This window comes from Sciurus vulgaris (assembly GCF_902686455.1).
Source record: "Sciurus vulgaris genome assembly, chromosome: 13".
Taxonomy (NCBI): domain Eukaryota; kingdom Metazoa; phylum Chordata; class Mammalia; order Rodentia; family Sciuridae; genus Sciurus; species Sciurus vulgaris.
The window spans coordinates 49,589,024-49,601,637 of NC_136474.1; the positions used below are offsets into that span (position 1 = coordinate 49,589,024).

Below are 12,614 nucleotides of genomic sequence, written 5' to 3' on the forward strand. Positions count from 1 at the left end.
CAAATCCTCTAGGTTGAATATGCTCCATCATTTGGATACAATGAGCACCTGGCTGTCCTCTCCCTGGTATGTAGGAAAGAGCCTGAAAGCACATGGGTCTGGCACAAAACTAAGAACAGGGGACAGAATGCCACACCTATAGTATTAATTAGTCTTTCAAAATACTTTGCTGTAGTGTAAAGTTCTTAAAATCCAAAGTTAAGAATAAACTTTGTACGTAATTTTGAAAAGAATTACATAGCATTTAATGGAAACACCAATAACTATCAAGTACTAAATGCCTTGCCAATATAAAGACATATTCACAGTGATATATTTTAATTGACAAATGAAATTTATATATTTATCAAATACAACATGTTTTAAAATATGTATACTTTGTGGAATGGTTAAATCAAACTATTTAATATATGCATTACCTCACAGTTTTGTTTTTTGATTTTTGTTTTTGTCATTAGAATACTTAGAATCCAGACCCTTGGCAATGTTCAAGTATATAATATATTGTTACTAATTATAATAACCATGACGCACCATATATTGCTTGAATTTATTCTTCTTCTCTAGCTGAAATCGTGTCCCCTTTGACCCACGTGTTCTCAATCCCCTCGCCTCAGCCATCTACAGTGATACTTCTCGAGTCCCATACTGTGTTAGTCTTGAGTTTCTTGAAGACAAAGACCACACCCTACACAATTTTGCTTCTCCAGGCCTGCATTGAAAATAATGATCAGGATATTAATAATAATTGTTACTACTTTTTAAACATTAGCTGTGTTCCAGGATCTTACTAAGCACATTGCAAATATTATCCCATTTAATCCTTGTAATAATCTTATTATCCCTCTTTACAGATAAAGAAACTAAGCTCAGAAGCCCAGGAATTTACCCCATACCTTAAAATTTATACACGCTTGAACCACATACTGTAAGAGCCCAGGTCTTTCTCATTTTGAAACCCAAACTCTTAACAACTGTACTCTAATGTTAAGGGGGAAAGAACTAGATATAAAGTTTACCACTACCCCCAAGCCAGAAGTAATGGCATGTTGTTACTTAGAAAATGTAACTTTCAGCCATGATTCCAGCTAATGATGAATTCTCTGACATTAAGAATATTGGTCATGATACTCTCGGACATGTGTCACCAAAAAAAATAAATAAATAAATAAGCTGCAGTGACACAAGTCTCAACTGAGATGAAGAAATATGAAATATTAACTCTTATAAAGGTAGCTGGGGTTACTTTTCCTTAGTGAATCTAGTTATTACTGCAGGCATGTCAAATAAAGCTATTCATGAATTCATATGTTAATTTGGCACAAGGTAGCAATTTAAAGGAAAAAACTATGGGTGGAAGAAATCACTGCTTACAGTAGCATACAGAACCAAAACGTGATGCAATTTCCACTGCATGTCTCCTCAAGTTGAAGAATTCATTAGCACCTATATAGTACTTGGGTAATGTTAAACAAAGCAAGTTGCAATATTTAACCATAAGTTCATCTTCCTTTGTAGTTCTGTGACTTCATATTAGAAGTTTAAGTACATCCATTACTTCAACATTAAATACACATATAACCATTTCAAGTTCTTTAAGTTTAGATCAATCATAACATTTTCTAAATAATAAATTCTTAAGGGTGTATTCTACTATTGAAGTCAGTTCTAGTCATTAAAATGAGAAAATATACCATACTGCTCTTCTTTCTAATTCTAAATAATTTTTTTAACTTATCCTGGTACTTTAATGGTAGAAAATGCTTAAGTTGACTACCAAGGTCCTAACTCTTTTCATTTCACTGAAAACTGTCTCGTCAACACTATGGGTTCTGTCAGCTTTACATATGAAATAACCTGATTCCTGGGCCAAACTGAGTGTTCTTGAATAAATATACATGACCTGACCTCGGTCAACCTGACCCTCTCCTGGGTATTTGTAATTGGGATCCAATTCTGATCAGCTAAGGTGGTTTGCTTAAACTAAGTTGCTGCAAGGAGGACTCCCCCTCCCTACCATAAACAATGAGAAGCAAAAATAACCAAGATAATAATCACATTATCTTAACAAAAAATACCAGTACTATGGATTGAATTATGTTCCTCCCTAAAATTCTCATGTTAAAGTTTCATCCTTCAGTACCTCGGAATATAACTGTATTTGGAGATAGATCTTTAAAGAGATAATTAAGTTAAATTGATATCAATACCATAAGCCCTAATCCAAAATGACTGGTGTCTTTATTAAGATAAGGAAATTTTGAGACAGACATGTATAGAGAGATGGTGTAAATATACAGGGAGAATCCCTCTACATGCCATGGAGAGAGGCCTGGAACAGACCCTTCTTTTATGAAGTCCAGAATAAGCCTACTGATAATTTGATCTCAGACTTCAAGCTTCCAGAACTGTGAGAAAAGTTTTTTTGTTTTTTAGACCATCCTGTCTGTGGTACTTTGTTATGGCAACCAGGGAAAACTAAAACAACCAGAAAGAGACATGTCCGTGTTTGAGTTGCCTAGGATAGAATGTGAAACCCTGAGGCACAAGTACCAGAAGCCACAGAAATGAAGGAGATGGTAGAACTACTCTATGTGGCACATGAAATTATTTTTTTCCCTCATGAGAGAAGGAGAAAAAAGTTCATAAGAAAGTTTAAAGTGAATGGGCTGGGATGTAGCTCACTGGTAAATGCGTCCTAGCATGTGAGAAACCCTGGGTCAATATCCAGCACTACAAGAACAGAATACAAGTTTAAAGTGAAACTTTAAAGTTAAGGACTTTTTGGATGATGGGCCAAAGGAAATTTCTCAAGGGGTTCTGAAAGTATCCCTAGCAGTCCCTGTTGATTATATCACTATGATATAAATTCCCAAACCCTCAACAAAGGCTACTACATAGGGAAACAGGAGCCTAGAGCCAGAGGTGGTGACTGTGAGACATCAGCCTGGCATTCCCCCATCCACTTACCTTACTGACTTATAACTCAGAAACGTGTGAAAATCTCTACAAAAGCCACCAGAGTCCCCCTAGATATGGAATAGGGCTCACCAATATTACCTAAGTCTCAAAGTGCTGGGGTATTTTAGTTGATATTGGGTCTGCAAAGAAAGGAAAATGAAGTAGATTTGCAGTTAGGTTAAGAAATGAAAGGCCAGGTACCCTAAAGAGAGAAAATGAGAATAATGAAGCTATTTCCTGGTTCTAATTCCTCATTTGGCCAGAATGACTCCCTGCTTTTGAAATACTTATATCCCCATATTCCTTTTAGGATTACTTTATAACCTCAAAATAAATCCCTGCCTTTTTTAGTTTAAAGTAGCTCAAGTTAGTTTCATTTGTGACTAAAAGAATTTTAACAAAGGTTTATATAAAATACATATAAAGGGGCATGATAAACAAACAGCAAAAGCAGATTGGACATTTTAATCACACTATTATCCCAGAAAAGACAACTGATAACAACAGTACAATATATTACTCAATACAGCAAGAAATAGTGCTGTCTCATTTTCCAAACCTAGTACCACTTCCAGAACACTTCACACAGTGTTAGGTAGTGGTTAATAAGTATGCTATTTTTAAAAAGGTGCTCTGAAATGAAATCCATTTGGGAAACTGACACAAAATAAGTGGCTTCTGAGACATTTTTTTGAAGGAGGGGGCTTGACTATAAAACCTTTTCTTCTGAGCCACAGGAAAAAGAGAAGGTATTTCATTAAAGGGAACTTAAAGGTAATCACCTCATTAACAATAACAAGTATGAACAAAAGTAGCTAAAATAATAAATAAAATCAATTTGAGAACAAATCTGGTTTATTTCTAAAGTAACATAAAGATTTAACACATGAGTTCTAGAGTTAGGCTGCCAATCTCAGTCACTATTTTTCCTCATCTCTAAATAGCATTCACCTCATAATATTTTGGGAAAATTAAATGAGTTACTATATAAAAGTGGCAAGCATCTAAAAAGTAAATTGCTATTAAGAAATGAGTATAAAATCTATACTTTTACCAATTTGCACGAAAGACTGAAAACCTTAGAGATTTTATATATCAGATCAAAGAAAGTGACCAAGCACTAATGAACCAACTTGGATCATAAAAGACTGGCAAGTGACACCACAAAAGTCCCGCAAGTCAAGGACTCTGATTAGAACTGGCACAGAGAATTTTACAATGCCCTATTGAAAGATGTGGTAGGTAACCCTAGAACCATAATTTAAGTACAGCCATAATTTATTTACCGTTTACATAGTATTAAGTAGATACACTGTACCTGGGATAACCACTTACATTTGCATGGGTATCATATCTCCAAGTTCATATCAATAGGGTCTAAATGCTCTAATTTAATATTAACTTACTTGGGTCATATGTGGATGATCCTTTCTTAGCTATGGGAATTACTTGTACCCTGGTTTCAGGCATCATCTGACCACTATCATGCATTTTTCTAAACTGATAATTAATGTTTACCAGAACTATCACAAATAGACTTTTACTCTTGGAGGTCTTATAAACTAGTACTAACAAAAAACAAACCTTCCCAGATCCCAATGCCTCTTTAAAATGTATTTATTGTTTTTAGATATATATGACAATAGGTTGTATTTTGACATATTATACATACATGGGTTGCAACCCATTACAATTTTAATCCCATTCTTATAGTTGTACATGATGTGGAGTTATACTGGTCATGTATTTATATATGAGCATAAGAAAGTTATGTCCAATTCATTCTACCATCTTTCCTATTCCCATCTCCTCTCCCTCCCTTCACTCCCTTTTGTCTAATCCAATAAATTTCTATACTTCCCCTCTCTACCCTCCCTTGTTATAAGCTAACATCCACATATCAGAGAGAACATTTACCAGCAAATGCCATAATTTCATTCTTCTTTATAGCTGAGTAATACTCCACTGTGTATATATACTACATTTTCTTTATCCATTCATCTCTTGAAGAGCACCTAGGTTGGTTCCATAGCTTAGCTATTGTGAACTGAGCTGCTATAAACACTGATGTAGCTGCATCACTGTAGTATGCTGATTTTAAGTCCTTTGGGTATAGGCCAAGGAATGGGATAACTGAGTCAAATGGTGGTTCCATTCCCAGTTTTCTGAGGAATCTCCATACTTCTTTACAGAGTGGTTGCACCAATTTGCAGTCCCACCAGTAATGTATGAAGGAACCTTTTTCCCCACCTCCTCACCAACATTTATTGTTAGTTGTATTTTTGATAATTGCCATTCTGACTTGAGTGAGATAGAATCTCAGAGTAGTTCTACTGTGTATTTCTCTAATTGCTAGATATGTTGAACATTTTTTCATATATTTTTTGACCATTCAAGTTTCCTATTCTGTGAAGTATCTGTTCATTTCCTTTGCCCATTTATTGATTGGGTTATTTAGGGTTTTTAGATGTTAAGTTTTTTGAGTTCTTTGTATATCCTGGAGATTCATGGTCTATCTGAGGTGCAGGTGGCAAAGATTTTCTCCCACTCTGTAGGCTCTATGTTCATGTTCTTGACTGTTTCCTTGCTGTGAAGACTCTTTTTAGTTTGATACCATCCCATTTATGATGGTATTATACACAGAATATAGTTAACTTGGCCTTTCTTATTTTGTCATTTCATATAGGCAAAGTAAAATTCAAAATAATTGGTAAAGTGATTTAGGGATTTCAAAATTTGAAACAAAATCATTATAAACAGAAATTCTCCATTAAAAGGATTATTTGTAAAAATTGAGCTTATCTAAAACCATAAACATTATAGTTATTATGCTACATTTGCTTATAATTATTAAAAATTTTGTTCCCTACCCCTGCAAAATAATTAAACCACATTACTGAGATATAAAACAACATCCATCAAATATTCTGATTTTACAAAAATCATTTGATACTTATAGCATTGGGTTCCAAATGCCACTTTCATGAGAATGTGTTTTAGTCAGCTTTTTTGCTGATGTGACTAAATGATCTGACCAGCAAAACTATAAAGGAAGAAAAGTTTATTTGAGAGCTCATAGTTTCAGAGATCTTAGTCCATAGAAGGCTGGCTCCATTCCTCAGGGCTCACGGTGAGACTGAAACATCATGACAGAGAGGGTGGTAGAGGGAAGCAGTTTACATCACAGTGATCGGGAAGCACAGAGACTCCACTCACCAAATACAAATACATATACCCCAAAATCACACCCCAATTCCCACCTCCTCCAGCCACATCCTACCTGCCTCCAGTTACCATTCAGTTAATCCCATCAGGGATTAGGTTAAGACTCTCAAAACTCAATCATTTCTGCTCTGAACCTTCTTACACTGTCTCACACGTGAGCTTTTGGGGGACCCTCACATCTAAACAATAACAAAACACATTTTACATATCATATTTAAACAAGATATGACCTGTTTTCAAGTTTTCTGCTACTACTACAAATACCTGAAATAATCAACTTATAAAGAGGAAAGATTTGTTTTGGCTCTCAGTTTTAAAGATTCCCGTCCATTATCAGTTAGCCCTATGGCTTTGGACTTGTGGTGAGGCAGCACAACATGATCAGAGCATGCAGTAAAGCAAAACCACTCATTTCATGGCCAGGAAACAAAAGACAAAGAGGAAAAGGCTGGGGTTCCACTCCCTCCTTCAAAAGCACACCCCCAATGCCTTGGGGATCTCTTATTAGGCCCCATGTTTTAAAGGTCCCACCACCTCCCAATAGCACCACCCTGGGAATGAAGACTCATGGGATCTGGGGGGACATTCAACATCCAAACTAGGGTATGACCTTATAAACAAAATATTTTAGTTCCCTTATTTTGAGTAAACTGAAAATCACAGTATCAATACCAAAGTGACAGAACCAGAACCAAGGTCCCAATTTCTTTAAATGTTGCTTCTGCATTATTTTAATGGTTTTTACCTAGGTTTTATTTTTATGAGAAAAATTGTTATATAAATCAGAAAGCAAACACATTTTTATTTCTCTTGAATTTATACCTAGGAGCAAATGGCTGGGTCATATGGCCAAGCAGTTTTAAGTTTTAAGGGTTTTAATGTTTTACTGACACAAGTTCTTCATTTTGTATGTGATTTGCAAATATTCTCTCACATTCTGTAGCTTATCTTTTCATTTTCTTAAAATGTCTTCTAGAAAGCAGAAGTTCTCAACTTTGGTCAAGTCAAACTTATGAATCTTTTTTGGATCATAATTTTGGTAAAATATCTATGAAATCTTCACATAACTCGAGGTCACAAAAATTTTCCCATTTCCTCTTAGAAACTTTAAAGTTTTATACATTTAGGTTCATGATCTACTTAAACATTTATATGATTTATGAAATATACAAATAAGAATATCCAATTTTTCTAGCACATAGAAAAGACCCTCCATTGAATAATCTTTGTACCTTTGTCAAAAAAAATCAATTGATCATATATATATATTTATGAACTCTTTTATTTATTCTTATTTTATGTTTACTATCTAACTTTTTGCCCATACCACAACCATTTTGATTACTATAGGTTTATAATAAATGTTAAAATCATGTAGCATAAAAAGCAGTATGCTGAAGCTAGCTTGCACTCATTTTCAAGAGCTGGTGGTGTGTATCTCTTCCCAATTCTGTATTCAGTGATATCACATTAGTAACTTGACATTACATGGTATATTTATACTACAAAAATACACTCAGAAAGCTGGTTGCTAAATATTTACAAATACACTACAGAAAGCTGGCTGTGGTGACATGTGACTGTAATCCCAGCAGCTCGGGCTGGAGGATCTGGAATTCAAAGTCAGCCTCGGCAATGGTGAGGTGCTAAGCAACTCAGTGAGACCCTGTCTCTAAATAAAATACAAAATAGGGCTGAGAATGTGGCTCAGTGGTTGAGTACCCCTGAGTTCAATTTCTGGTACTCTCCCCACCACCCCCAAAAACAGAGAAAAAAAATACAGAGTATAAATTCTCCAACTTAATCTTTTTTTTTTTTTTTTCCAAAGTTGTTCTGATTATTCTAGGTCTTTAGCATTTCAATATAAATTTTAGAATATTTATTTTTAAAATGCTATGTTGTTACTGGGACTGCATTAAATCTATATATCTATTTGGGTAGAAATGAAATTTTAATATTGAGTCTCCCCCCATGAACCCTGTATATCTCTCTATTTAATTGGTATTCTTTAATTTCCATCAGCAATATTATTTTGTTTGTTTGTTCTTGTTTTTGATTTTTTTTTTCCTTTTTTAAAAATTTTCTCCTGAGACAGGGTCTCACTATGCTACCCGGTGAGTCTCAAACTTATGATCCTCCTGGCTCAGCCTCCCAAATAGCTATGATTACAGATAAGTGTACCATGCCCAGTTTTGTCAGCACTATGTTACAGTTTTTAGTTATAAAAATGGTAAAATTTTTTGTTTTCCACACATCTTTTGTCAGATTTGTAATATGATTATGTTTGGTACTGTTTGATATATAAATAGTATTATTTTATATAAACTTTAATTTTAGATTATTCATTGCTAATATTTTTGGTTATGGTTTTTAAATATTGATCTTATATTCAAAAACTAAACTCACTTATCATTTCTAGAATTTTTTTGTAGCTTCCACAGTATTTTCTAGACATTCATGTTTTCTGCAAATAAAGTTTTATTTCTTCCTTTTCAATCTGTATGATTTTTATTATTTTTCTTGCTTTATTATGCTAGCTAGAATCTCTACTATTACACGAATTCAAGTGGCTGTAGTAGTGTTTCTGAACTTAGGAGAAAATCTTTCAGCTATTAACTATGACGTCTGCTATAGGTTTTTCATAAATGTCATTTATCATGACAAAGTTCTCTTCCACTCCTAGTTTACAATTTTTTTTTCAGTACTGGGGATTGAAGCCAGGGGTGCTGTACCACTGAGCTACATCCCTAGTCCTTTTTATTTTTTATTTTGAGATCAGGGCTTATTAAGTTGTCCAGGCTAATCTCAAACTTGCAATCCAGTCTACCAAGTAACGGGAATTAAAAGTGTGTGTCACCTTAGCTACAAATAATTCTAATCAAAAATGAATGTTGGATCTTGTCCAATTTTTTTTCATCTATTAAGATGATCATTTGGTTCCTGGTTTTATAATTTGTTAAATATAATAAATTTGTTAATTTTAAAATGTTAAACAAACCTTACATTCCAAGAATAAAACCCCATATGGTTATGATGTAGTAACTTTTTTGTTGTATGTCGTTAGGTTCAATTTGCTAAAATTTTGCTTAGAATTTTACAACTATTTCATGAGGAATATAAATCTGTCGTTTTCTCTCCTTGTAACATTTTCATTTGGTTTTGGTGCCAAAATAATGCAGACTTTGTAAAATGAATTGGGAAGTATTTCCCCTCTTGGATTTTATGTAAAAGTCTGCATAAAATTGATGTCATTTATTCCTAGGATGTTTGTAAGAATTCACTGATAAAACCATTTTCAGTCAATCTCCTGGCTTGGAATTCTTTATGGTTAGATTTTTAATTACAAATAAAAACTTTTAAATTAGCAAAGAGCTATTTCTTTTTTAATAAGCTTTGATAGTTTGTTTCTTTGAACTTATTGTGTTTCATCTAAAAACTTGTATTGGCATAAAATTGTTCATGATAGTCCTATATTATACTTTTATCACCTGTTCCATCTATAGTGATCACTTTTCTCATGCCTAATAATTTGATAATTTATGTTTTCCTTTTTTTATTAAATTTTTTGTATTAGTGTGGCTAGATGTTTATCAGTTTCATTAATTTGGTTAAGAAATTTTTGGTTGCAGTGATTTTTCTTTATTGTTTTTCTGGTTGCAAGTTCACTGATTTCTATTCTGATTTTTATTTTCTGTTTCCCCCCTAGTTTTCTTACTGTGGGGGCTAAGGTCATTGATTTGAAATATTTTTTTTTCCAACATAGACATTTAGTGTTATAAACTTCTCTATGTACTGCTTTAGCAACACCTCACATATTTTAATGTTGCATTTTCATTATCTTTTAGTCAAAATACTTTTCTATTTGATTTCATCATTGATGCATGAGTTATTTAGTTTACAAATATTTGGGGATTTCTCACATATCGTTCTATTTTTGGTTTTTAAAATATCTCTTTTGTGGTCAGAAAATACATTTTGTATGACTTAAATCTGTTTAAACTTGAGACATGTTTTATGATGTGACCCAGAATTTGAGTCTAACTTGGTAAATGTTCCACATATACCGAAAAAGAATGTATATTGTTTTAAAGTGGAATTATCTATAAATGTCAATTATATCCAGTAGGTTGATGGTATTAACCCTTCAATGATCTTACTATTTTCTTCCTACTGATAATTAAGTATCAATTGTTAAGAGGAGGGTGTTAGAATCGCTAGCTATAATAAAGAGATATAGTTATGGATTTGTCCTAGTCTCCTTCCTATCATCTTTCACTTCACCTATTTTTAAATTTATATCATTAGAGGCATAGATTTGTTGTGTTATCCCATCATGACTTGACTCCTTTATCATTTTGAAAATGACTTTTTACCTTTAAATACTCAGATCTACTGATACACTCTGTAGTGATATATTCAGATCTAAACTCATATTTTGCCTGATATTAGTATAGCCACTCTCAGTACCTTCTGGTTAGTGTTAGTATAGACATCTTTTTAATCCTTTTATTTTCACCTACTTGGTTTTATATATCTAAAATGTATTTAATGAGGGCATCATACAGTTGGGTCTTGCATTTTCATCCAAAATACAATCTCTGTAAGATCACTGAACTCTACCTGGGTCAAACCAGCTGGGAAATACTCCAGGCAGTAAGCTGATGTAATTATAGGACTTGTTTGTTTACCCTTTCTGAGGGATAACTGTCTTCACTGACCAATATACAATGACTTGTAAAACCTTGTTTTATACATTTTGTTCTTCTTATTATTTCAGGTGATAGAATAAATCTGATTCTTATAACTCCATCTTGGCTGAAAGCAGAAGTCTTAGAGCTTTACTCTTTACACTATAGCACCTCAACTTTCTTCAAACAACTACTCTTCAGTTATGCTACATCATATATAGATGCTGGAAGTTTTCATCTCTTTTGGTTAACAAGTTAGCCAGTGATTGGTTGAAAGAGTATGGAAGCTCCAGTTCCTCGCCTCCAAGTACAATAAACTTTTTCATTGTAATTTAAACCCTGGAGATCCCTGGGACTGGGCTGATAGTAAAATCATATCCTTGCTATTCCTATTCTCCTTTCTGGTCCTGCCTCCTCAAATACCCTACTGGTTTTATAGGGGAGCACATTTCTTCTATATCACTCGTACCTCCATGTCTCAGCATCAACTTTTGGAGAACCCAAACCAAAATTGTCTCACATTTAAAATATTGTTCTTTTATAAAACATCTCCTTCACTAGTCTGTTTTGCTTTTGCTCCCACATTTTGAAAAAAATATTTACTTGCCCCAGAGAACACCTTTTGAGCTGAATATTCAGAATATAACCAATCAAATTCTTTCCACTTAATAAGAGAAGCAACTGAGGATTAGCATATTGAATAAATAACTAACCCATGTTTATATAACCTGAGTAATCAAGAAAAATTGCAGAATAAAGTTTCTTGATTTGAACTTATTCAGGTAAAACGTGATCAGGTTTTACTAGCTATTGGGTAGTATATTGCAAACCTTTACTCATGAAAATTGGCAGATATAAATGTTTGTGCATACTTCTTCTGTAGGTGCAAGTTTATACTTGTACCAGTTTACCTTGCCTTCCTCATTTTATGATCTGTGAACATTAACCCCATTTTCTATTAACCTTGAATCAATTAGAAAAGATTTCCAAATCTCTTGGGATAGCTCGGCTTAACTACTTTGTAGAAAATAGCTAACCTGATATTGTCTAGCTTGACTTATAATGTAGAAATGTAATTCTGGTTCAGAGTAGACTATATTTTTCTTATCATTATGGCAAGTTCAACATTGCTTTATAAAACTGTCAAGTGAAAATCATAAAAGAACTTTCCTTAGGAACAGCTAGGTTAAAAATAAAAAAGTGAACTCTTACATTTTCAAAAATCTTTTAAAATGAAATCCAATATTACCTATTACAATTATTCTAAGTAATTATAAAAGCAACAGAATTGATGCTATAACATATATTTAATATTTTTTCAGTAATTTAAAAATTTATTGACTATGCCAAACTATATTCTTTCCTCTGGAGATGACTTTTTTGAAAAGTAAGACTTAATGGCTGGGGATATAGCTCAGTTGGTAGAGTGCTTGCCTCGCATGCCCTGCGTTCAATCCCCAGCACCACAGAAAAAAAAAAAAAAAAAAAGTTCCATAGGTTGAAAAAAGTAAGCCTTAAAAGTACACACATAGGTATATAGTGAGAAAGGAATGGATATTAGATAGTCACTTGTTGATAGAAATTCCATTTCTAGATGAGAGGCAGGGAAGTAAATACAACAAAAGACCACTCACATGTCTCAGACAAACTCTACCAAGATTCATTTGGGTAATAAGTTATTTATTTGGAATTCAAATACCCTCATAGATAATTAAATCTATTGATCAATCACATGGTTGT

At 33.4% G+C, this 12,614-nt stretch overlaps 1 long non-coding RNA gene across 1 annotated transcript in view; it reads right to left on the reverse strand.

The window, feature by feature from the left end:
• Positions 1-450: 450 nt before the first annotated feature.
• LOC306642546 overlaps positions 451-12,614 on the reverse strand; it is a 39,546-nt gene continuing 27,382 nt past the window's right edge. The window contains exon 3 of the long non-coding RNA XR_013758589.1: positions 451-712. This is a non-coding gene — a long non-coding RNA (uncharacterized lncRNA). The remainder of the gene's footprint in view (positions 713-12,614) is intronic.